Source organism: Arvicanthis niloticus, chromosome 16 (genome assembly GCF_011762505.2).
Source record: "Arvicanthis niloticus isolate mArvNil1 chromosome 16, mArvNil1.pat.X, whole genome shotgun sequence".
NCBI classification, from domain to species: domain Eukaryota; kingdom Metazoa; phylum Chordata; class Mammalia; order Rodentia; family Muridae; genus Arvicanthis; species Arvicanthis niloticus.
Window position 1 is genome coordinate 37772912 of NC_047673.1, and position 26095 is coordinate 37799006.

The following is a 26095-nucleotide window of genomic DNA, read 5'->3' on the forward strand; positions in this document are numbered from 1 at the left end:
TGTTATCAAAACAACTTAAAAGGTTGGCATGACTTTGCTTACTTGACATCTCAAATCTCAGTTTTTAAATATGTTTTGTTCTGTTTTCAACTTTTAAATGTAAAAACTAGAAAAATAAAAACATCTATTAAAGCGTTTAAGTTCTTCCCCTGTGGCCTGCCCACCAGTTCTCTCTCTTCTCTCTCTCTCTCTCTCTCTCTCTCTCTCTCTCTCTCTCTCTCTCTCTAATGCTCACTAATGGAAGACCATGCTTTTATCTTGTACATGAATATGATTGGTTCCAGAAAACAGGACAAGTCATACTCTGTGAGCACATCTGGAAATGGAAATGCACAGTTATTTCCTACTTTGATGACATGATTCTTATGAAACTATCCACATTTTTAGTTTAATCATTCTTTTCATGGCTTCAACTCCTGGGCTCTTTTTTTTAAAAATACTTATTTATTTTTATTTTATGTGAATAAGTGTTTGCCTGCATGTATGTATGTACACTAAAAGCATGCACATACTGTAGAGGCCAGAAGAAAGAAGCAGATTCTCTGCTGGAGTTGTATGATGGTTGTAAGTCACCAAGTGGGGGCTGGGAACCAAGGCCCTTACCTCTGGAAGAACAGCCAGTGCTCTTAACTAGCTGTTCCTCAGCTAGTGCCACACACACATACCTAGCCCTCTGGCCCCACAAACAGGGATTCCCTGTGTAAGAGAGCCCTGGCTGTCCTGGACTCACTTTGTAGACCAGGCTGGCCTCAAACTCACAGAGCTCTGCCTGCCTGCCTGCCTGCCTGCCTGGCCGGCCTGCCTTTGCCTTCAGAGTCCTGGGATTAAAGGTATCCAATGTTATACCCCGCCAGTTGTTTGTTTGTTTTTAAGAGAGAAAGAACAGGAAGTTGGGTAGATAGAGGGACACACGGGGACCTGGGAGGGGAAAGAGTATAACGATTAAAATATATTGTATAAAATTCTCAAAGTATACATAAAAATATTTTTAAAAACCCAAATGCACAAATTTTAAAGCAAAATTAACCTTATACAACACAATTTTCGGTTAAGCATAGATATTTTTCAGACTGAGAAGAAACCTTTTGGTGTCCGGGGAAGTTTTTGGTGACAGCCAGTTCAACGGCCTACTGATAATTCCAACAGTAATTGACTTCAACATATAACAAAGGTTCTGCTGTTTTCCTTGGGTAGAGGTAACCTTAGAGATAGACAGAAACAATAAATTAGGGAGACGGTTCTGTTATCCTGCAGGAGTATAACCCATAGTAGCTGAAAAGATGTGACCTATTTACAGGCCTGCCCCCAAATATTTTCAAGGCAAAACAAATATCAATTGTATAGGTTTGTGATTTGCTTAATCTTGGAAAGTTTTATGGACCAAAGCCCATAGCTGTGCTTTAAAGGAAGTGTAAAATTTCAGAGAAAAGAGGAAGCAAGGCATGGATGAGAGAAGAGAAGATAGAGAAGAGGCGTAATGAAGCGGATGTAAAGGAACTCCGTCTGAACGTGTCGGTCTGTGGGGGCGTGGCCAGAGGACTGTATACAGCCCTGAGCCAGACAGGCAGAAAGAGAAGTGAGCTCTCCCTGAGAAATGTCAGGGAAGCTTAGCAATGGTACTGAGGAGCTGAAGGCTCTCTATCTGACACATACTCAAGAGTCTGCATACGCCCATAATAGGAACGTTGAGCTCACAGAAGGAGTGTTTCAGAGAGCGTCCAGCTGTGTAGATAAGAGGCTTCATAATTACAAGCGAGGCCAAGAAACGAAGCTTTCTGTCAATACCACGAGCTACCTGAGCCTTAGAAAATCTCTAGCTTCAATACAAACCCAAGGTTTACACAGAACACCAAGCAAGAGAAGGGGGGGGGGGGGGGGGAGAGCACAAATCAATACGTTTGAGTTCAGTGGAGAATTGTCAGAACACACAAGCTTCTAGCCCAGTATGAGGGTTTATTAAACATAATTACAGTTTAATAGAAAGTAAAGGAATCCTACATTAGGTGTGTGTGCTAGCTGGCTTAGAATTACATATTTTTCTTCTCATAGTCCTAAAAGGTAAATATGGATCTCTCTCTTTTTTTCATTGATCAAAATACAAAGCTCAAAATAGCTAAGAAACACACAGCTTGTAAGTAGGAAAGTCTCGATGTGAGCGAGGGTCTGTCTGGCTACAAACATCCATTTTCTACTATGCCTTTAACTGAGAACCGGAGATCCGCGAGGAGTGAGGAGAAGAAATAAATACATAATCAGTATAATAAATACAATACGGAGTCTTGCTGTACACATATGAGATGTACACCAGTGAGGGGTAGACAGCAGAACCCAAGGGGAGGGAAGGGCCGCCCAAGAGACAGAACGGGGAAGGAGTCTGGCCCTGTGCAAGAGAAGACTGATGTCTTTCATATACACAGTCCATTAATCACGCCTGGCGGCCCAGCTTTTAGAGGCTGAGCTGTGTTTCCTTGATCTTTCCACATCCACCCAGGGAGTTTATCATGAGCTTCTGAGATCTTTGAGAGGAATATACGCCCTCTCTACCCAATAGGAACTGGAAAAAAAAAAACTGACCAATGAGAAGGAGACTGAAATGATAATCACTTGTATCCACATCCCCTTGTGACCCGAGTCAGCCAGAGCCATTCTCCCACCATATCAAATCAGCCAGTCTTACTGAGAAGGTCAAGTCTCTGGATGTGCACAACTGAGACAAGGATGTTACAAAGGAAGTGCCTCCAGGCTGGCTCAGTGGTTAAGAGCACTTTTTGCTCTCTCTGACAACCTGGGTTCAGTTCCCAGCACCCACATGATGGTTCAAAATCAACCCTAACTCCAATTCTAGGAGATCTGACTCCCTCTTCTGACCTCTTTGTACATCTGACATGGGTGTGGTACATATAAATACATGCAAGGGAACCCTTATACATATAAAATAATCTTTAAAAGGGTATATATAATATATAAATGTTTCTATTTTATATTATGCAGTACACAGCATATAGTGTAGTAAATAATATATAACATATATTGTATATAGTATATAATGTTACATATATTATATATCAGTTATATATTATATAATTGCATAAAATATTATGCATTAATTATATATGTAATATATCATATATTTCATATATATGGAAATAGGCAAAGAAGAGAGCAAGAGAGAGAGAGAGAGAAAGAGAGAGCAAGCGCACTGGGCAGTGGTGGCATACACCTTTGATTCCAGCACTCGAGAGGTAGAGTCAGGTGGATCTCTGAGTTCAAGTCCAGCCTAGTGAGTTCCAGGACAGCCACAGAGAACCACACACACAGTGGACACCCCACCACCACCAAGTCAAAGAGCATTTCTATACATAGAAGCATGTTTATAATATAAAGTTCTTAGGAGACATTTTCAGAAAGAGTCAAATTCTTTCATTCTGTCTTCTTAGGGTAGTTTCACAGTTGATGTATGTGAAGGTTTGGCAGTAAAGAAACTGCCAATAGGATTGTTCCATGGCATAAAGGGGAAAGTTCTTCTTACATTGTAGATAGGAGAGTCAGAACAGCCAGAAGCATCTGGAAGAGTCCAGAACAGAGAGAGTAAGTAGGCTGAGCGTGGCCAGCAGCCTGGACATGGCCAGGGCTATCTCTGAGAGAAGGGAGAATATCGGGGGACAGAGAATAGAGCAAGCATAGTAAAAATAGCATTAACAGGTCATAGTGAGAATAGCCGGGTTATAAGGAGAATGAGTAGCTGTCAGCAGGGATGGGAGCTGGGGGGTAGAGGGAGCTTAGCGTAGGGAAGGAAGTGGGAAGGATTAGGATGGACTCTGAAATAGGTCACAGGTACTTATGACACTGAGGGAGCCTGGGGGACAGCATGCACTTTAGTATGCTAACAGACAACACTGTCTCCTATGCCAGAGGTAAGAGAAATGACTCCTTTCAGCAGATGGGAACCAGTTCCACAAGTTCCTGAGGGTTTTAATCTAACTGCCAGAAATCCTCCTGTAGTAGAGGTTGAGCTCCTGTCTACATATGTAGACTGCCTTTAGAAGTCTGGGGAACTGGAGTTTCCTTTGAACTTGACAGTTAATCCTAAACGTACAGAAGAAAGAGTGGACCTCTAAGGCTTTTTAAAAAATTAACATAATTGATTAAAAAAAGAAAACAGAGATAATTCAGACAACAGCACAGGATGAACAAGTTACCAGACATGTCAGTTGGTGTGTGAGCAACCTTTATCCCAGCACTCAGACATGGAGGCCTGAAGCCCTTTGCTCTGCGAGTTCCAGGCCAGTCAGGGATACATAGTGAGATACTGTCAAAGAAGAAAGAAGAAGAGGAAGGGGGAAAGGAAGAGGAAGGAGGAGGAAGAGGAGGAGGAGGAGAGGAAAGAAGGAAGGAAGGAAGAAAAGAAGGAAGGAAGGAAGCAAAGAGAGAGGGTGAGGGAGGGAGAAAAAGAAAGAAAAGGAAGAGATTGACAAAGATTAACTGGATATACATGAAAAGTGAAAGTAAGAGAATGTAAATGTTGTTCCAAGAATATCTTTCTAAGCAAAGTAGAAAGAGCTTGTCTTAGAAATGTATACAATGGCCGGGCGGTGGTGGTGCATACCTTTAATCCCAGCACTTGGGAGGCAGAGGCAGGCGGATTTCTGAGTTCAAGGCCAGCCTGCTCTACAGAGTGAGTTTCAGGACATCCAGGGCTACACAGAGAAACCGTGTCTCGAAAAACCAGAAAAAAAAAAAAAAAGAAAGAAAGAAAGAAAGAAAGAAAGAAAGAAAGAAAAAAAGAAATGTATACAACGGAGCAACAGAGTACAATATTCTTTTTTGTTGTTGTTGTTCCCCACTCCTGGTCACCCCTTCTGACAATCCTTTCCCCCTCCAGCCCCTGCCTTCTCCTCTGAGCTGGTGGAGGTCCCCTTGGTATGCCCCATCCTGGTACTTCCAGTCTCTTTGAGGCTAAGCACTTCCTCTCCCAGACAAGGCAGCCCAGCTAGAAAAACATACGGAACTGATGTTCTTAGTATGCTGGTATCTCTTATTGATGAAAGCAAGGAATCATGGGAAGACCTATGTCTAACAACAACTATTTAACTAATGTTAACCAACTTGGGCTCTGCTGTAAATGCCCAATGTCTGAGTGTCCTCCCCCTCAATTGTTGGCCCTTGAACTTGCTTTGTACAGCAACCTGGAATTCAGAGATCTGCCCACACCTCCTGAGAACTGGGATTTAAGGGACACACTACCATGCCCAGCGTTTGACTTGTGTTTTAAAGAAAATTCATATACTCTGTGCTTTTTGTAGATTTTTAAAAAATATTTTAATTATGTACATGTGTACACAATTATGTGTAAGTATTTGCACATGAGTACACATACCCTTGGAGGGCAGAAGAAGACACTGAATTCCACAAGAGCTGGAGTTACAGAGGGTTGTGAGCCACCCAATATGGGTGCTAGGAACCAAACTCATGACCTCTAGAAAGGGCACAATCTTAACTGCTCTGCCATTTTCCTCCAACCCCACCCTTCCCACCTCTATCCAGTAATGGGGATTGTATTCAACCCTGTATCTACTAGGTGAACACTGTACTGTTGAACTATAACCCTAGTTTTTTATGGAATCTTTTCTTATAGTACATTAGTTTTAAGCTTTATGGGTCAAACAGGGACCCAACAGGAGGATATACTTAAGTTAGAGTAAGTCCAGCAGTGTTCAATAAATAGGCTGTTTACAAAAGGGCGGCTAAGATGGAGGTCATCCAGAAGACACTGTCTCAAACTACGAGCCTCTCTGTCCAGAGAGAGGTACCTTAAGTGTGGAGAGGCCAGGGTAGGGCAGAGCTCAGAGCGGCAGTGCTTACTTTCCCAGTCTGGTGATCATCAAATCACTGACTGTGCACTGTATTCCTTAAGTAATATGAAATGATTTCCAATAATTACCTTATAGCCTTTGTACTGGCTGGCTTTGCATGTCAACTTGACACGAGCTAGAGTCTGATTCAGACAGGAAGGCGTCTCATTTGAGGAAATGCCTCCATGAGATACAGCTGTAAGGCATTTTCTTAATTAGTGATTGATGGGGGAGGGCCCAGCCCATTGTGAGTGGTGCCATCTCTGGGCTAGTGATCCTGGGTTCTATAAGAAAGCAAGCTGAGCAAGCCATGGGAAGCAAGCCAGTAAGAAGCACCCTCCATGTCCTCTGCATCAGCTCTGGCCTCCAGGTTCTTGTCCTGCTTGAGTTCCTGTCCTGACTTGCTTTGGTGATGAACAGCACTGTGGAAGTGTAAGCCAAATAAACCCTTTCCTTGCCAATTTGTCTTTTGGTCTTGGTGTTACATTGCAGCAATAGAAACCCTAAGACAGCCATGTTTATAAAAAGAAATATTTAAAGAAATGGCCTCTCTGGTGTGCCTGCCCAGGTATAAATACAAGGAGATTGGTAGAAGCTGGAAGAAACAGGAAGATGTTTTTGTTCTCAATCTTTTAGTTCAGGTTAGAAAAAGTAAAAACTCCTACAAGGAAATCCCCCTTTTGTTCACATGTTGTTCAAGGTTTAATGCCAAGCTCTGGCTCTGGAGTCTAATTTTGATCAATCTGCTGTTTCAGGAAACAAACACAATATAAGAAAACAAACAAATTGATCACGCCACCTGAGTCCATTTCCAAGCTTGCCGAAAATGGTTCAGAATAATCAGCTCATAAAATGGGTAAAAATAATGTTCATGCTGGACAAAATGATTCACGGTTTGGGGTAAGATTTATGACTTCTACTGGTTGTCTGCACTCAAAATACTGTGCAAATCTTCTGGTTACAGTTTCACTTTGTTATCATTTAACATGCTAATTTGAGAAAACACCTTTGTCTTTGAATACTCAGGAGAAAGTTATGTTTTAATTAAAAGTAGATGTACTCCTTTAAAGTAAAGGACGCTGGCACTTTTGAGAGAAGGGAAACGGGACAGAAAATCCTCAAAGGAGACTGGGCGAGATGGCCGAGTTAGCAAAGTGCCCACTGAGTAAACTGAGGGTCTGAGGTCTAGTCCCCTGCACCCACAGAAAAAGCCTGGCACAGTATCACACATCTGCAATCCCCGTGCTGGGTCGGTAGAGACAGGAGGCTCCCAAAATCTCCTGGGACACCCAGCCTAGCCCAAACCATACACTTCAGGCTCAGTTAAGAGAGTCTGTCTTCATAAGTGAAGACGGTGGACAGCTGGTGACAGAAGACACCTGACTTCAGTCTCTGGCTTCCATGTGATTATTTACACAAATGCTAATGTCCCCACGTGCACATGTGCAGACACAACAAACCACACACAAAATACTCAAAGGTTACAGGAAATATGTAAAGCATACACCTGACAAGGGGTTAATAGAGAAAATATGTAAAGAATTTAACAGCAAATAAATAACCCAATTAAAATATGAGCAAAGGGTGTGAGTAGACATTTCTCTGAAGGAGACAGGAGAAAGAGTTAATGGTTGTATACAAATGTGTTCAACATCACAAATAATTGGGGGAAATACATCAAATGCAGGTATTAAGGTGATTAGCCAAATGATAAGAGAATCACTGGCAAACACCTGGAGAAAGGGGTCCTCTTATACAGAATGGAAATTGGAACAGTACGGAAGTTCTTCAGAAGACTGAACATAGAGCCACCATATCCTCCACGTGCTGCATAATAGCATGGCCATCAACAAACATCACAAACACAATGGCGGTCCCATAAGACTAGAGGACCTAGTGATTTCCTAGCTCCTTCACTTTGTGTGAGTAGTGTCTATGGTGTCCGTACAACAGCATTATCACTTAGCCCATTTCTTGGACCATATTTCTGTTGTTAAATGACACATGATCGTATACACAAAAGAAATAAAATCAGTACTGTGATTATGTTGAGTCACCTAGAAGACAAGCTCCTAGACCCACTTGTGAGAGATTGTCTAAATTAGGTTAAAGTCTGGCCATGCCTGTCAGAAATTATCTAGAATGGGTCCATTGAAGTGGGAAGATCTGCCCACTGTGGGTGACATCATCCCATAGGCTGGAGCACTAGACCGAAGAAAAAGGAGAAAGGAAGCTGAGCACTAACACTCCTGTCTTTCACTGCCTGTCTTAGTTAGGGCTTTACTGCTGTGAACAGACACCGTGACCAAGGCAACTCTTAGAAGGACAACATTTAACTGGGGCTGGCTTACAGGTTCAGAGGTTCAGTCCATTACCATCAAGGTGGGAACACGGCAGCATCCAGGCAGGCATGGTGCAGAAGAAGCTGAGAATCTTCATCTGAAGGCTGTTAGCAGAATACTGACTTCCAAGCAGCTAGGGTGAAGGTCTTAAAGCCCACGCCCACAATGACACACCTACTCCAACAGGGCCACACCTTCTAATAGTGCCACACCCTGGGCTGTCACACTGCCTGTGGTCATGATGCCACCAGCTGCCTAAAGTCCTTGACTATCCCACTAGGATGGACTCTACCGGTGATCTGTGAGCCAAATGAACCTTCCTTCCCTAAGTTGCTTTGTCATGCCAGTGAGAAAAGTAGTTACTCCTCTTTGTTGACCCCTCTTTCTCTTCAGTGAGGAGACCGAGTGGACACTGGGATACAGATTTTCTTAAAGACTCTGCCAGGCAAGACCACCACCCTCCACACTGGGTCCAGTGACACCATCAAGACTGTTAAGGCCAAGATCCAGAAGAAGGAAAGTAACCTGCCCAAACAAAGTCTCTTTCCGGCTTCCTGTTTGGCAATATGGGCTCTTATAAACACATGTGCCTCCACTGTGATGTGATTTCTAGCCTGACAGAACTGATGCATGTAACAGGCCTTTGAGCCTCCCAAACCATGGGCTCAATAAACCTTGCTTTGTAAAGTGTCTGGGTATTTCATGAAAGTAACGAAAATTAGCTGATACAAGGAATGTTAGTGGTTTGTTTCTTTTTGGCTGTTGGAGGCAGATATTATTACTCTGTAGACATTCTGAATGATATAGTATATTGTGGTGGTTTGAATAAAATTGGTGATTCTTTCCATTATTGTCATAGGTTCATAAGGAGTGGCACTATTGGGAGATGTGCCCTTGTTGAGGGTAGATGTGGCATTGTTGGAGGAAGTGTATCACTTTTTCTTCCTGCTGCCTGCTGATCAAGATGCAGAACTCCAGCACCATGTCTGCCTGCACGCTGCCATGCGTTCTGTCATGGTGATAATGGACTAAACCTCTGAACTGTGAGCCAGCGTCAGTTAAATGCTTTCCTTATTAAGGGTCGCCTTGGTCATGGTGTCTCTTCACAGCGATAGAAACCCTAAGACAGGTGCTTACAAGTTGTCCGTTTCTGCACTGTCATTGCTGCAGTGTTACTGACAACATATACGGGGTCTCCAGACCTTCGGTGACAGGAGCATTGGAAGGGGATGGATCTGAACTGTTTCTGGAACTTCCCTTCACTTTTTCCTTTGGCCTGCACAGTTTCTACCTAACAAATATTAATCTTCCATCAAAAGCTACCTCGTGTGCTTTGTTCTTTCCGGTGAGAAATTTCTCTAACATTGCTAGTTGGCAACTTCTTTCTTGGATCCCAAAGCACTCAGAAGGGAATTCTAATATTTTTTTGATAGTATATCTTTATACTTTATTGTCATTATCTGTCTTCAATTCTGTCCTCCCTCATCTTCTCCCAGCTATAACCTTATGAAAAGACTAGGATCATATGTACCGTGCAGCACAAGGCTTTACCATAGTAGATGCCGGAGTGTAGCATCAGCAAAGAAAGATGGGATCCGTCTCTCAAAGGACACTAAATGTCCTGCGATGTCCCTTTTAAACTTATTTCAGCCTTGCCCAGCCTTTCCCCCAATTAGCTGGTCCTTGTACTGTCTGTCATCTCTTTCTGAACACACCCACCATTGCCGGTGACAGTGTTAATTAGATCAGCAAGTACTGCTCTGCTGGGAGTTCAGAGAATTCTAAGTCTCCATCTCTGCCTTCCAGGGGCGTGCAGTCTGGCTGGAGACTTAAAGACCAACACGTGGAACAATTAGGCGGCGATATGGAGACATAATTAAGTGCTAATTGTTTGGGACAGGCTGCATATTTTCAAAGGGGGATAATGAAGTCAGCCATTTAATGAGTACATGATTTACAATGGGTGTTGTGCACAGCGTCCTTGAATTGAACAGAGGAGTAAAATAACTTTGGGTTCAGAGAACAAGGCCTTGTTCCCTATCCCAGTACAGTAATCAGGTTTGTGGAAAAACCGACCCATTCATCTGCTTGAAAGGAAAAGGGGTTGCCCCTCAGCAACGGTGTGCAAGAAACAGAGAAGGCTGCCCTTGAATGAGATTTCGGGAGTCTCTTCTATAAAACACACGAGTTTGCTGGAAACGTATATGTGTGTATCTATTTATCTACAAGGAAAATGGTTGCAGAACATTTAGGAAAAGGGGGCTAGCCAGTCACTGTAGCAAGGTCCTTAGCGTCCAAAGAAAGTTTTGTCAAAGGCAGTCAGAAAACACCAGCTAGGTCCAGCAAGATGGCTCAGCAGGTAAAGGTGTTTACCGCCAAACCTGAAAACTTGGATTCACTCCCTGGAACCCTCCTAAAGAACTGATTCCTACAGGTTGTGCTCTGGCTTTCTCCAACTCACACAGCATATAAATAAATAAAATATAAAAATATGAAAAGAAATCAGCAGTTACTGGGGCTGGAAACGCTCGGCAGTAGATTGCTTGTGTGACATTTGTGCAAGGCCTGGGCTGGCTGAAAACAAGGAAGGGGGGGGGGAGAGGCAGGAGAAAGGGAGGATGGGAAGGAAGAGAGAGAAAAAAAGATGTTGTCATAGAGTGCTTGTGTCCTTATATTAGGGGTTCTCAACCTGTGGGTAGTGACGTCTTTGGGGGTGGAATCAAACGACCCTTTCACAGTTGTCACACATCAAATATCCTGCAGATCAGGTATTTACATTATGATTCATAATAGTAGCAATATTACAGTTATGAATTAGAAAAGAAATAATCTTATAGTTGGTGGGTTACACCACACCTATATTAAAAGGTGGCGGCATTAGGAAGGTTGAGAACCATGGTCTTATATGAATATATTTTCCCTTTGAATATTACTTTCCCAAATTCTCTGCTCCAATCTGTCAGAAGCCTATACGCCTTGACTATGGCTTTGCCAGAACAAGAAAGGACACTGAGCACCTCTCTCCACCCACTTTTCTCAGGTGGGAAGGTTGGTTCTCCTGGTAGCACTGGGAAGCTGAGGTAATGCAGGAATACCAGATTTTAGCTCTTCGGGGCTGTTTGGCAGCTAATCCCGGTCCACGGAAGCCTTGTTGGCTTGTGTGTCTAGACACTTGCTCTAAGTAACCACACTGTAGCTGAGTGAATCTTCTTCACCCTTGCTTACTTTCCAAACCTCCTATCTAGAAAGGTTCAACGTGGACAGTCTACCCCTGCGCAGTAAAAGAACAGGAGGGAGTCATTCCTAAGTGGACCACATTAGTTACTGTGATGTTGCTTTAGCTAAGCCATCAGCAGAAACGTTTGGAGAGATTTCAGTCTATTAGGGCAGGCAAAATAGGAGGCTCAGTCGGGGGCGGTAGCTTCAGGGATAACTGTTTACGAAGCGGCAAGATGGAAACTATGGAAAGCAGACAGGAGGAGGCGGGATAGCTACAGGCTCCCCAGCCTCCCAAGTAAAAAGCTAGGAACCAAACATTAAAAGCTTGAGTCAGACTCAAACCATAGCATAGATTAATTACATTTGTTAAACATCAGGCAAAAATGAGAGGTCCAAAAACCCTTGGGAATAAAACTTTTCAATTCCCTGGGAAGCAATCTGGGCTCCTCAGAGGAAGCCACTGATCACGGGTCATTGATCAGTGACTGTCATGACTTAGGGAGGATAAGTCTGGAGCTGAGTAGGCTCCTGGGACAGATAACAAGGCCAGAACAGAGCTGGTTTCCAAAATTCTTCCTAGTCTCACCAATTATAATGAAACCAACTTAGCAACCAATCAAAATTGTACTAATGTCACTGCTTTGTCTCTACAATCATATTAGAGGTTACCTAACCCTTCTGGAAAATACCCCTGACCTTTTATAAAAGGGGGCCTACAAGCCCCTTAGGGTGTTGCCATTTTGATGAATAGTTGACCACTGAGTGCTGGTAATTTCTGCAGAACAAACACTCTTTGCCTTTGCATACTATTTGAATCTGGAGTCTTCCTTCAGGGATTTTTGGACCTTAACAACAACATATAAAAAAATTAGGAGTCACTTTATGGGCATAAAGGGGTTCTTCTAAATAGCACTAAAGACCTCTGTAAAGACCCTCTCTGAACAAAAACTAATTTCTTTGGTTCATGTTATTGTGAGCAAAACAGTTGAGACCCGCTGAGAAAGGACTTGAGAGCAGACTCCGATGACCATGGAGAGTGCCCTTTGGACGTGGACAGTTCAGACTTGCATTGTTTAATTGAGAAGGTCTCAGCAGGGCTGACCTTGGTTCAACACTTGAGATTAATGCCCTAGAACGTTCTAAAAAGGCCAGAGGTGATGTAAAGTGAGAAGAAGGGAAAATATTAAAAAGTTTTTTTTAAAAAAAGAGGAGAGGTGAAAAGCCCAAGACTGTTACAATCAGGCAGGCTCTAAAGAGATGAAACCAACGACCTAGGCATACTGCTAACGCTAATGTTCTTGTATGTGCCTCAAGGAGATACTTTGCGTTTGTTTGAGCTGATTCAGCTATGGAAGAATCAAGCCTGCTTTGATTTTTTTTTTTTTTTTTTTTTTTTTTTTGGTTTTTCGAGACAGGGTTTCTCTATGTAGCCTTAGCTATCCTGGAACTCACTCTGTAGACCAGGCTGGCCTCGAACTCAGAAATCCGCCTGCCTCTGCCTCCCAAGTGCTGGGATTAAAGGCGTGTGCCACCACTGCCCGGCGCCTGCTTTGATTTTTATTCTTCCCTTAAATCAACCGTTTTTCCTTTATTTCTGATAAAACAGTAACTCTAAATGTTTTCCACACGTGTTGACTCCCCCAAAAAGAAATTAGTATTCTAAGTCAAATTCAACCCAGAAGGATTAGCAAAGTACTTGACCTGTCAACTGCAGAAAGTCTGAGTGAGTCTTGCTAAGCCAATGGACATCGACATTCGTGGGATGTTTGAGCTGTGAGAGACTACACAGATTACCACCCTCAGTGATCCCTGGATGGCATGAAAGACGTGTAATTCACAGAATAGTACCGGCACCTGCTCCTGCTTGACCCTGGATGGGTGACTCTAGGACAGCGAGGAGTCTCAGACGTACAGCTCAGACTATGGCACGCTGGTGTTCTGATAGGCTTCCATACATGGGAAGTGTGGCTTCAGGAAGGGCCAGTGGACTGGTGCTGTCCTCCATATGACAAAACACTGAGAGGCCAAATCTTTTAAGTTCAGACTCCATTTTAGAGAACCTGACCTAGGTTTGAACTCAGGTAAACTAACAGGCTGGTACCTAGCATTAGTTTCCAAGTTGCCCCCCAACAAAACCTGAGCCTGGCTCCAGACTCTAGGCTAATCCCCCAACAAGACCAGCGTCTCCAGGTTATACCCTCAACAAGACCAGTGTTTCCAGGTTATTCCCCCAACAAACCTACATCCCCAGGTTACAAGCCCACCCTCTGCCTAATGACCACCAATGCAGAGGGAAGAAGAAATTAAGTTTATGATATGACTCCCAGCACCAGCCAATTATGTTAAAGGCCACAGTAGCTTTCCAATTAGATGTTTGCACACCTACCCCCCACTTGTTGCTTACTAAAAAAAAGCCTTGCCCAGATAGACATTCAGGGACCCCACCACCACCACCAAAACTGTTCTGAGTGATGGTGGTACTTTGTGGGGACCTGAGCTAACTCAAATAGAATAAAGACCTTGTGATCAGATCGGCTCCTGTCTGTGTTTTGGGGGATCACTAACATTTCCCTGGCACTACAACATAAAGGTTCTTTTTGGAGGAATGTCCTTCACATGACATTGCTGGTAGCTGGGTTTGCAATGAGCTCAATATACAAACTGTAATCCAGAAGCTTCTACATTCCCTTGGTAATGTCCCTAGGACTTAACTTTCTAGTCCAGAGATGGATCTGTATGCTGTCAATCTTTCCATAGATGTATTGTTCTTTGTCTAAAAGGATAAATGCTTTGATCTTGTCCTTATTCATTTATATATTTATTTATTTATATATTTACTTATTTATATATTTACTTATTTGAGACAGGGTCAGGTAGTTCTGGTTGGCCATGAACCTGCTGAGAATAATCTTGAGCTTCTTCTCATCCTCCTGCCTCTACCTTGAGTGCTAGGATCACAGGCTTGTGCTAGTTTTATGTGGTGCTGGGGATCGAACCTAGGGCCTTGTGCGTGCTAAGCACTTTACCAACTGAGCGACATCCCCAGCTGTACTGTGGCCATCTCTTCTTTGGACCGCACTATCAGGAGATGATATGCAACTACTATCTAAATCTGTACCAGAGACTGGAGTATCTGGGATTTGTGTACTGCAGAAGCCCTAGAAGCAACCAATCCCTGTGGATACTGAAGAAAGCTGGCACCTTCTCGAAAGAGTCCTCCACCCCAGAGCCCTACCAAAAGTGACCCCACTTCACGTACTGTGGTAGGGATGGGGGAAATCTGGAACAAAATGAGATGCAAGGAAGAAACCTTAGAATGACCCACTATGTCTTAAATGGTGTTTTATTGCTGTGTAGAAACACCATGACCACAACAACTCTTACTAACAACAAAATAAAACAGAAGAAAAAAAAGCATTTAATTGGAGGGTGGCTTACTGTTTCCAAGGGTTAGTCCACTACCATCGTGGTGGGGAGCACGGTGGCTCAGAGGCAGGCACAGTGCTGGAGAAGGAGCTGAGAGCTTTACCTTCTGATCTTCAGACAACAGGCTGTGGTCAGGGGGTGCAGCTGGGAAGGGCTGTTGAAATCTCAGAGTCACCCCCCCCCCCATGAGATATATCTCTTAATCCTTTCAAATACTTCATCGGCTGGGAGCAAGCATTCAAACATATGAGCCTATGGGGGCCATTCTCATTCAAAGCACCACACACTATTTTTAACTGGAATCAAGCTGACTATGTTTAAGTAGCAGCAGTGTGTGGAATATGATTAAACCCAAGTGGTGGATAAAGGGAAATTGGGAGCATGACCCACACTTCCCTGTGTGAATGTAAATGGACTGATTCTTTGGATTCTTCTCATCTCTCCCTTGTTGCTTTTTTTTTTTTTCTTTTTCTTTTTCTTTTTTCTAGACAGGGTTTCACTATGAAGCCTTGGCTGGCCAGGAAGTAAGTCCCTATAAAGACCAGGCTGTCCTCCAACTCAGAGAGATCCACCTACCTTTGTCTTCCAAGTGCTGAAATAAAGGCATTAGCCACCATACCTGGCCATTATATTCTTTAAAAAGAAAGGAACAAACAAAAACTCCCAAAGCTGTATTAACTATCTCATCAAGAAATAGTTGTTTTGTTTTGGGTTTTTGTTTTGGTTTGTTTGTTTTTGAGACAGGATCTCTCTACGTAGCCCTTGGTTGTCCTGGAACTCAGAGAAATCTGCCTGTCTCTGCTTCTGAGTGTTAGGATTAACGGTGAGTGCCACCACACCCAGCCAAGAAATATTCCCGACGGACTGAGTGGTATGGAAGAGCTATGCTGTAGTCTGAAAACTATAGCTCTCGTGTATGGCCAAGAGCCTGCTTTCCCCAGCTGTAGTTGGTCCCCACCAGTTGCCTCTTGGAATACAGTCAAGCAAGAGGAGGAAATTCTGAGGCTTCTGTGCATCCCCTCCTTGGAGATGGAGCTGCTCACTGATGCCAGAAACAGAGTTATCCAGTTAGTGCCTACTAGGATTGAGCCATCTGGGTTTTTCCAGCTGAGCAACCACTAGGTTTCCTCATAAACAGGGTTGGTTTGCTGAGCCCTGCAGCAAAGGAGTCCCAATTTCTGAATCAGTGTGGGGTCAACATCTGAACAATCCTTGCAGGTTCCCACTGAAAGAGTTCTCTAGGTCTGGCCAAAGTGAATGCCCGATATTCCAAAGCAGATTTTGTCACCTTAATTCAAAAGGGTGAGCCCATTTCCTAGCTGTGGGGACCACCTGCCATTTGTAAGGATCCTCTCCTAGCCTCTGCAAATCAAGACATTTCAAAAGCAGAAAAAAAAAAATGAAGTGAAGATTTCAAAGTGCAGGGTGAAAAGCAGAATGGGCGTGTCCTAAAGCATCTGTGGTAAACACACCATGCTCTTTTGCAAAGACTTGAAACCACAGCTTTCAGCATCTCCAAGAGCAATGAACTGCTTGATAACCTTTTTAAGCAATGAAGAATACGGCACAAATTGCTATCACACACCAGTTATTTTTGTCCATAAGGGCGCGTTGTGCATGTGTATGAATATGTTGGGGGAGTGCATTTTTGCATGGACAAACACACGAGTGTACATGGACGTCAGAGATCAACTTGGGTCAAGTTTCTCAACAGCTGTCCACCTTGTTGAAATAGAGTCCCTAGACAACTTAGGACTTGCCAAATAGACCAGGTTGCACGGCCAGTCAGCCACAGGAAGCCCCTGCCTCACCATGATCTAACAATGGCCGTATTTGTTTGTGTGTATCTATGGCTGTTGTTTTTTAACTACTTGAAAGCAAATTACAGTTATCATGAAATTTCATGCCTAAATACTTCTGCATGCCACTCCCAAATCCAGGAGTATGATGTATAACGTGACTTCATCATCACATCTAAAAATGTAGTAATAATTTCGTATCATCTAATCTCCAGTCATAATCAAGCTTTTCTCCTTTGTTCTAATGCAATATAATTTTCTCAGGACTAGCAATTGAATAGAAGACCTCATGCACACTAAACAAGCACTCCAATGTATCTTTTACAGCTGCTTTTGTTCAGGCAGAATCCAATTATAGGTGACTGTATTTTAAAGCTCATAATTGCCCCTCTTTCTACCCCCTCCCACTTTGATTTATTTTATTTTTTAATATCCATGCCAGTTTACCCACATACTGAATTGTTCTGGTTGCTCTGGTTCTTTTATATTGGGATTTAACTTCACCTCCCCCCCATCCTTTCTAGATGTTATATCTGAAGAGTTTTGATCAGGCTTAGGCACGCCATTGTCAGAAACATTCGTGGGTAATGATTTTTATACATTTATTTATTTGGGAGGAGGGGATGTCACACTCACGTTGGAGGCTAGAGGACAACTTCCGGGAGTCGGTTCTTTCCTGCTGCTGTGTGGGTTCTGGGGATTGAACTTGGGTTATTACAGTTGGTGGCAAATGCCTTTAACCTGTGCAGCCCCCGTGGCTCACCATTACTAATGATTGCTTTATTTAATGTCACCCCACTGACCTGGTGCGTTTCCTCAGAAAGGAGTCAATAAAGGCTGAGATGATACTCTGGGAAGCCTAGCCTGCTAGGTAGGTAAACATTCCATACCCTTTCAAACTGGTGTATTTCGTAATCTCTGAGCAATGGATCTCCTTGCCAAAATTTCTGCAAAGACCACATGGTGGCCTCGAAAGTCTGTCTTATGAGTTTTCAAACCCTTGGGTATTGAGAATGCCTAAACCAGACTAGCATGTCCTTGAGTGCAGAGAGTGAGTGGATTGATCTGTCCAAAAGGGTAAACAAAGTCAGGAATGATAGGAATCCAGACACTGCTCAGAATTGAGAACCAGTCTCATTAACTTGCCACTAAAGACAGCCCTCCATCAGGCCAGTTCTTTAGACTTGGGCTTAGATGTGTCTGGACAGTTGCATTTTTGAGATCGTTGTGTTAGAGTCCTGCTTACTTTATCAATAGCTAGGGCTGCTTCTGCAAATTCCAAACGTGTATGGAGATACTAGCCAGACTGCAAGGGCCACTCTCAATCACCTTCCTCTGCCTTCCTTATTCCCTTGAATGGTTTTTGCCTTCTTGCAAACCTTAACATAGGAAAATAAAAGAAAAATACAACCAGAGAAGAGACTAATGCAGATGTGACAGTTTTGCCACCTGCTTTGCCCAAACCCCTTGCTGGCTTCTTAAAAGACGGGAAGATGCTTTATCCACAGTGAAATGAAGCTTTTGAAAATGTTCCATGATAAGCTGGGGGTGTGGCGGTGCACACCTTTAATCTCAGCCCTTGGGAGGCAAAGGCAAGTGGATCTCTTTGAGTTTGAGGCCAGCCTACTCTACAAGGTGAGTTCCAGGACAGCTAGAGCTACACAGAGAATCCCTGTCTCAAAAACCAAAACCAACCAAATAAAGTGTTGCATGAACAGGTGAAGCTATCCTGGAGTTACTTTGTGCTGATTGACATAAACGAATCGTGACAAGGACAGTGTGGTCCTTGACTTAAATCCTACCCTTGCCTTAGCTGTGCTACAGATCTGACGGCTGTGACAGGGTATGTATGAGAAACCTGGAGAACAGCCCTACTGCCTCCTTCTCACATGCAGAGACTACTCCAGGCTGTACCTTACTCCATGGCAAAAAAAAAAAAAAAAAAAAAAAAAAAAAAAAAAAAGTATAATGATGAGGATGTGTTCATGTAATTACATTTGAGTGGGGGTCAGAAGACAATGGTGGAACTTGCTTCTCTCCTTCCCTCCTATCGATCCCAGGGGATCAAACTCAGGCTTGGCAGCAAGCAGCATTACCTCTGTGCCTTCTAACCACACATCTCCCTTTCTTTGGCCCTGGACTTGGGGTGAGACCCTAACACCAATGGGCCTTCTCTCAGACGAAGCCAGCTGAGATGGTATGAGGATTTGTGCAATGGAAAAGTTCTTTAGTTGCTCAAGAGCTATTTGTTGAAGACTAATTATTAACTCACCAAGGCTGGAAGCTTTAGGAGGGGGAGATAAATAACGTCTTTGGTTTTTCCACCCTAGCTTGAGTTAATAGAGAAGCGGGAGACAGGCAGATGCAGATTGAAACGTCAGCTCTAATAGTATTAAGCAGAGGGAAGGAATGACTCTGGAGACTCAGATTGGTCGCATTACCTTCCTGGTCTCAGACAGTTCACAGGATAGACAGACAGCTATTGTGTAGCTGTAGGTAGATAACAATGTACGTTTCTTTCAGGCAGAAAGACTAACAAAAGAATCCAGAAGGAGCTAGTCTTCATCCAAATTCCTCTCTGGTTTTCAGACGTTCTCACCTCTCAGCATGCATTCTCTTTGGGGCATTATTTAACTCTACTGCTAGTGCATGGTAACCCACAAAGATCTACAAGGTATGTCCCAGGTTGCTCTCAGGTCCTCTGATCCAATAAAATCTCCCCCTCTACATGTGCCTCTAGGTTAGACTTGAGCCCTGCTAACTGTGAAACTACTCATTCCCAAATGAATTTCAAGCTTGTCTAAATGTTGTAGCATGCAACAAAGAGAAGATTCAAATATAAAAGTAGGACTAATAGCCTTTGCTGACATTTGGTCTTATCATGTAGCCCAGGCTGGCTTTGAACTTGCACAATCTTCCCGCCCCAGACTCCCAAGTGTTGGGATTACAGGAGTGTACAACCATAGGACCAGTAACTAAAAGAGAGAAAAAGAAGCAGTTTGAGCATGGGTGTACTGCTCTACTTTGAAGCCTGTTGAAGAAACTATGTTTTAGGTTGTCCATAGTAAAAAGTCTATGAAGCAAGGCATGGAAGCACATGCTCTTAATTCCAGTACTTGGGGGACAGAATTTGAGGACAGCCTGGTCTACAGAGCAAGTTCCAGGATAGCCAGAGCTGCACAGAGAAACCTGCCTTAGTGTGGATGTTGGGAGGGACCTGGGATGTCAGAACACATATTGGTACAAGCTGTTACTGGGACCAGCTAGGGAAGCTAGATGGAGAGCATGGGTGCCCAGCAGCAAATCCATGTGGATTTGCAAGGTTGTGGCTGCTGACTGAAATAGCGAGGTTTCAGAAGAGTGTAGAGAAAGTAGCAGAAGAACGGGGCTGAAGTGACATCAGGTGACACTTCCAGATGAGAAGTCAGAGAAAGAAGTACAACGAATGCAAATAAGGGACCAGAGAAGAGGAAAAGGGTGTCTTTTCAAAGTAATCAGGCAGTTTAGGGAAATGACAACGCTGCCAGGCCTCATAAAAACCAAGAGGAACAAGAAAGCCTCTTGCAACTTAATAAGATGCTGTATAGCCTCCACCCGGGGCCCCCAGTCCAGTTTTTGATGAGAGCAGACAGGGCCTAGGATGTCTTGTACTTCTCTCCTGCTGCTGTTTGTCAGTCAAGAATGGATGTTGCACATTTATTCTGGGAGCTGATCCTGAAGTTCCACTTTCTCCTCTCCCAACTCAAAATAACCAGAAGGACTTCAGTACAGACAAAGGAAAAACAAACTAACAAATCCTGGTAAGCAAAAAGGCAAAAACAGTAAGTTCTCTTTGCAGATCCTGTCCAACCCAGCTGAGCGACCAATGATAATTTGTTTTACATTTGTCAAATGTATCTTCATTAGAATCATACTCAGAGAGCAGAATTACGACCAGTGAAGAAAAATTTTAACCTTCCTGGGGGTTGAGGGTGTGTGTGTGTGTGTGTGTGTGTGTGTGTGTGTGTGTGTGTGTTTGTATCTGTGTCTGTATGTGTGTCTGTGTAGAGGCCAGAGATAAACCTTAGGTGAGAAATTCACCTTGGTTGTTTGAATCAGTCTCCCACTGGCCTGGGCCTTACCAGGCTGACTGGCTGGCCGGTAAGCTCCACAGATCTGTTTGTCTATTTCCCAGCCCTGCGACTACAAACTTGTGTCACCACATCTAGCTCTTCACATGGTACAGGGGATCAACTTCAGGTCCGCAGACTTGTGTGGCAAACACGTTACTGACTGAATATGGCTCTTTTACTAATTTGTGAGTTTTTTCTCCCACCTCCTCTACTCTTCTCCACCCTCTCAATTCCCCAACACTAGATAGGACAAAAGAAAGGAGAGAAAGGAAAAGGGGTGATGTTGTTTTTAAACATCTTCCTGCTGATTAAGGGTGTTGAGTTCTGTGGGGCAAATTTGATCTTTTCATCAGATATTGTAGGGAGCCGTGGTGGCGAGCGGTGACAACATTCGCCATTACAAGATGGCGCTGGCATCCAGTGCTCCCACAAGTAAACAACTAAACTGCGCAGGTGCAAGAGGCGAAAGCGTGCCAAGTCACTGCCCATCCCGGGGCGTAATATGGGGTGATGAGTGAACAGCCAATCAGAAGTGAACACGCCACTCTAGGGTGCATATAAGCAGTGCCTTTTCCGGGCTTGGGATCTTCCGCTTCAGCTGATACAAGAATAAAGCCTCGTTGTAGTAACTACCCGAACACTGCCTCCCGAGTCTCTCTTGCGGGCAAGGGGATTCGGAAAGGGCGCGGAACAAGATATCTAATCTCTTCTTTGCGCACAACTACTTAATAAACCCCGCCCAACAATAACCGACAGCAACCAACAACCCACCCTGCCTCCCAGGGCCCTACCATTTATACATCCTCTGAAAAGTCCCCAGAATTCCCAATGTCACATAATTGCAGAAACTATCTGCTGGTGGCAAAATCATGCCCCTGATAGAGCATGAGGCAAATCTTAGTCAGCTGCTGTGGACAATCTGAAGCATCCCTATATTCCACACCTGGGATTAAAACAAAAACATAGTCTTATTTCCATCGTGTTTTTGAAAATGAAATTTTAAAGAAAATTGTCACTACAACTGAGCTCTTGTAAAGAATTTGTAATGTATGTTTTAATTTAATTTTTTATTATTTAGTGGTATTGGGGATTAAACTCAGAGCCCTGTGAATGCTAGGTAAACGTTCTACCACTGGCCACAACCCCCCAAAGATCTTCAAAGCTCCATTAGAATAGCAACAAGAAAAGGTTTCCATGTTCAGTATTAATGCCAACCAACCAATAATGGCTACTTAAAGATAAGTATGAGGAAGACCATTTGAGGCTTTGAAGAAAATTCACTTCATCTGGCACGGGTACCCAGCTAGCAACACTTGGTTATTTTTATATTTCCCTTTCCCCGAATCACACCAGACTGTGGCCCGTCCTTATCTTCGGGGGATGTGGTATTTTCAGTGCTTCTTCGAAGCCACCTGAGAACTGGGCACATTTGCTTGGGTGTCTTCAGCTTCTTTGGATGGAAAACAACTCTCTGAGAGACAGCATCTGTCCCTGATGGAGACAGTGTTGGGAGATATCTTCTTAAAACTGTGCAGTCCTAATTTCTGGATAGGAGATGATCCGTTGTCTACAATTTAACCCAGAAACCGTAGCAAATTGGTTCCTCATCTTGCCATCTGTTAGTAACAATTCCTAGACATACGGTGGCTGAACTGCCATAGCATGTGACAAGTTTGTTTTTAGGTTAAGGGTTCAAGCAGAACTTCAGAGCCCCCGTCTCTCCAACTTAGCAACAAAGCTCTTTGCTTTGGAACCAAATTAATCACCTTTTTTTAAATTAGTATTTTTTTATTTATTTCTGTGCGCATATATATATAGAGAGAGTATGTATGTGCACCACACACATGTCTGGTACCTGTAGAGGCCAGAAGCAGGCACTGGAGTTCCTGGGATTGGAGATAGAGACCAATTGCATATTGTTTGTGTAGGCACAGGTAACTGGGCCTAAGTCTTCTTTAAGAACAGCCTGTACTCTTAACCACTGCACTATCTCGCCTTTTAAAGAAAGAGTATGTGGAGTTTACTCCATATGGAGTAGCCTAGGTGTCCATCAACACACAAATACATAAGGAGACCGTGACACATACGCACAATGAAATTCTATTTAGCCTGGAAAAAAATACAATTATATTTGGCGACTAGAACTGTAAATTATGTTGTAAAATATCCCAGACTAAGAAAGACAAATATGTTTTCTTTCCTATGCAGATCCTAGATTCTAATTAATATATATGTATATCTGTTTAGGAGAGTCTAGGTCATTGAGTCAGAAATGGGACCATGAGAAGGGGAAAGAGGTCTTAAGAGTGGGTGTATTAGAGTACATGTGACATGAAAGCAGAAGTAGGGGAGAGAGGAAAAGGACAGCGAGAGGTGGGGAATGGGAGAGGGAAAGAGGAAAGAGAATCAACAGACAGTATGCACAAAAGGCCATATGAAACTCATTAAGTTAAAAAAAAAAAAAAGAATGAACGTATCTAATGAGCACAGGGCAGGTTGGTTTTGTCAACTTGGTCTAAAATCATCTGGGAATAGAGTTTCCATGAGGACTTGTCTAGATTAGGTTGGCCTGTGGTGATGCCTGTGGGGAATATTGGTTGGGCTGAAGGAAACCATCCCTGAATGTAGACATTCCCTGGACCGGAGTGGGTAGTAAGGTCTCCTTCACTGTGTGAGTGGAGAGTTAACTGGACACTGGCATGCAGACATTAGTTCATCACTCTGCTCTTGACTGGGGTTGCAGTGTGACTCCCACTTCAAGTTCCTGCTGCTTTGACTTTTCCGCAATGATGAACTGTAACCTGGAACCTTGAGCCAAATGAACCCTTTCTCCTTTCCCGTTGCTTTTGTTAGGGTATTTTCTCACACCAACAGGAAACAAAACTAAGCCAAGCACCACAGCTAATTGCTCCCATAATGCCCTGACAAGTGGCTCTCCTATCTGAAGCATTCAGTTCTACTGAGTATTATATACAAGGACATGTGCCAGTTAGCTTCTATAGCCTAAGGAATCAAAGACACTGGACTCAATTAATAAATGTATCGTGACACTTATTCAAAAAATATTTATTAAGAACAGACCGTGTGTCACTGAAAGTACAGCTGTTGGGGGAAGCACACACAGTTCCTGCTCTCAAGGAGCGCACATCTTAGTGGGAGACATTCAAATAACTTACCTGAAGAATGAGGAAGAGGAGGAGAGACAAAGTAGATAACACGTCCTTGGAACGCTTCCTTTCATTCCGGTTCTTTCTCTTCCTACTTAAGTCTTTACACACTCTGTCAAACTTACAAAAACCATAGACTCATTCTTTTAGTTAAACTAAAAATGAAATTAACGGTGTTGAAACGTAGAGAAGTGGACACAGGTGGCTGGAGAACCCTGGAGATGCAGAGTGGTGCTCAGGTGGAGCTCAGGGTGGAGCACAGGGTGGGGCACAGAGTGGCCAACATGGAGTACTTGAAGTCGAGGCATAAGCCTGACTAAAAGGGTCCTGTTTAGGTCAGCACAAGACCCGTGGGTTTTACATAAGAAGCCACTGCAGGAATTTATAAAGAGGAGAGACTGATTTGGCTGAATCTGTTTGGCCAGTTTGGAGGAAATAATTATACAAAATTAAGTGAAAGCAGAAAGACTAGCCAGGAGGCTCTTTTGACAGTTGGCCCAAAGGTGACTGGTGGTGGTCTACATGAGGGGAGGCACAGAATGGTGGGCGGCTGGATATATTTTGATGGGTTCACAGAAGGTGCGGACAAGATGGTTTGGAACCCTGAAAGGAAAGGGGAGTCAAAGATGACTTCTTAAATTTTAGCCTGAGAAACTAGAGGTGGAACTGTCACGCTCCATAAACAAGACGACAGGAACAGTGTGGGGGTCTGACCAAGGAGGGTATAAAAGCCTGTGTCAAGTGTGAAATGCCCCATTGCTGCAAGGAAGAACCATGGCAGAAGGGCAACTGATTGGGGGGGGGGGAGGTGCTGACAGGCCTCTGGGAGTCATCAGAGTCTGAGAAGTATCTAGAGCTATCAGACAGTATGATTTTCTAGGATCTTAGACTGTTCTGCAGGCTTGGCCTAGAACACTTCAGTACTTGGGACAGAAGGAAGACTTGGCAAAGCAGGAGACAGAATCATGTGAAGAACACGGCTGTTTCAACTCTGGAGACTGAGAAAGCATCCTTAGATGAAGGTAGTCCTCTAGAGGCAAGTGCTCACAGGAAAAGATCAGGGCAGACAAGTCAGAGCTGATCGTGGGAATGCAGTTTCATGTAGTTTCATGTAGCATACCAGAGTCACTGGAGAGAGGAAGAGAGAGAGGAAAACAAAACTAAAAAAAAAAAAAAAAAAAAAAAAAAAAAAAAGGTTTTGTTTGCTGATGTATGTGTATTTAAGGCTGTATGTTAGCACCAGATGCCATGGAACTGGAATTACAGACAGCTGTGAGCCCCCGTGTTGGTACTGAGAATCAAACCCAGAGCCTCTGGAAGAGCAGTGAGTGATGCTCTTAACCCCCTAAATATCTTTTGAGCTACCTCAGATTTAAGAAACACACAGTAGTTAGCGTGAGATGTGCACTATTGTCTTCAGTTTTTTTGCTCTTTCTGATTTTTAAGATTAGAAACATAACAATACAAAGGAAAAATCCAATAGGAGGGGAAACCTAGAAAATGTACAGAGGGACCATTTTCAGTAATGAAGTTCCTGTGCATAAGTAGAGTCTGAACCTGAGAACAGCCACCATCCCAGGGGAAAGAGGTGGGTAGCATTGCTAGAAGCACCAGGTGGAGGGCCTGGGGAGATGGCTGAGGGGCTACATGGCTTGCTGTACATGAGAGTCAGAATATGTACTCCCCACATAAAAACCAGGCAGGTATGTAGGCTGTCTATGTAATCCCAGAAGTCTGGAGGTGGAGACAAGGGACCCAATGTCAGGCTGGCTAACTAGATTAGGCAAAAATGGCAGATTCCATGTTCAGTGAGAGATCCTGCCTCAATAAACAGAGAGTAGTAGAAGACAGAACATTAAAACACACACACACACACACACACACACACACACACACACACACACGGGGTGGGGAAAGAGAGGGAGAGAGTAATATACACACTATACACACACACACACAAATATACATATCATACACGCACACACACACACAGAGATGGGGACAGCAGTAGAAAACTGATGAACTTTGTTACTGTTTGAGTCAAACAATTGAGTTAATCATCTGGGAGAACTGGAGGTCTGAAGAGAGGCAAGAGTACCACTGTGGTCACAAACACAAACACTGACAGCTGTAACGTCTAACACCTCGGAAAAGGGTGGTGGAGGTGGAAAAGGCAGT

General features: G+C 43.5%; 2 long non-coding RNA genes across 2 annotated transcripts in view; one reads left to right on the top strand and one right to left on the bottom strand.

The window, feature by feature from the left end:
- LOC143434693 (uncharacterized) overlaps nt 1-26095 on the bottom strand; it is a 57558-nt gene that overhangs the window by 15563 nt on the left and 15900 nt on the right. The window lies entirely within an intron of this gene.
- On the top strand, nt 3843-8986 carry LOC143434695 (uncharacterized). The gene is made up of 3 exons (XR_013104402.1): nt 3843-3914; nt 6608-6752; nt 8588-8986. It is a non-coding gene; the product is annotated as an uncharacterized LOC143434695 (long non-coding RNA).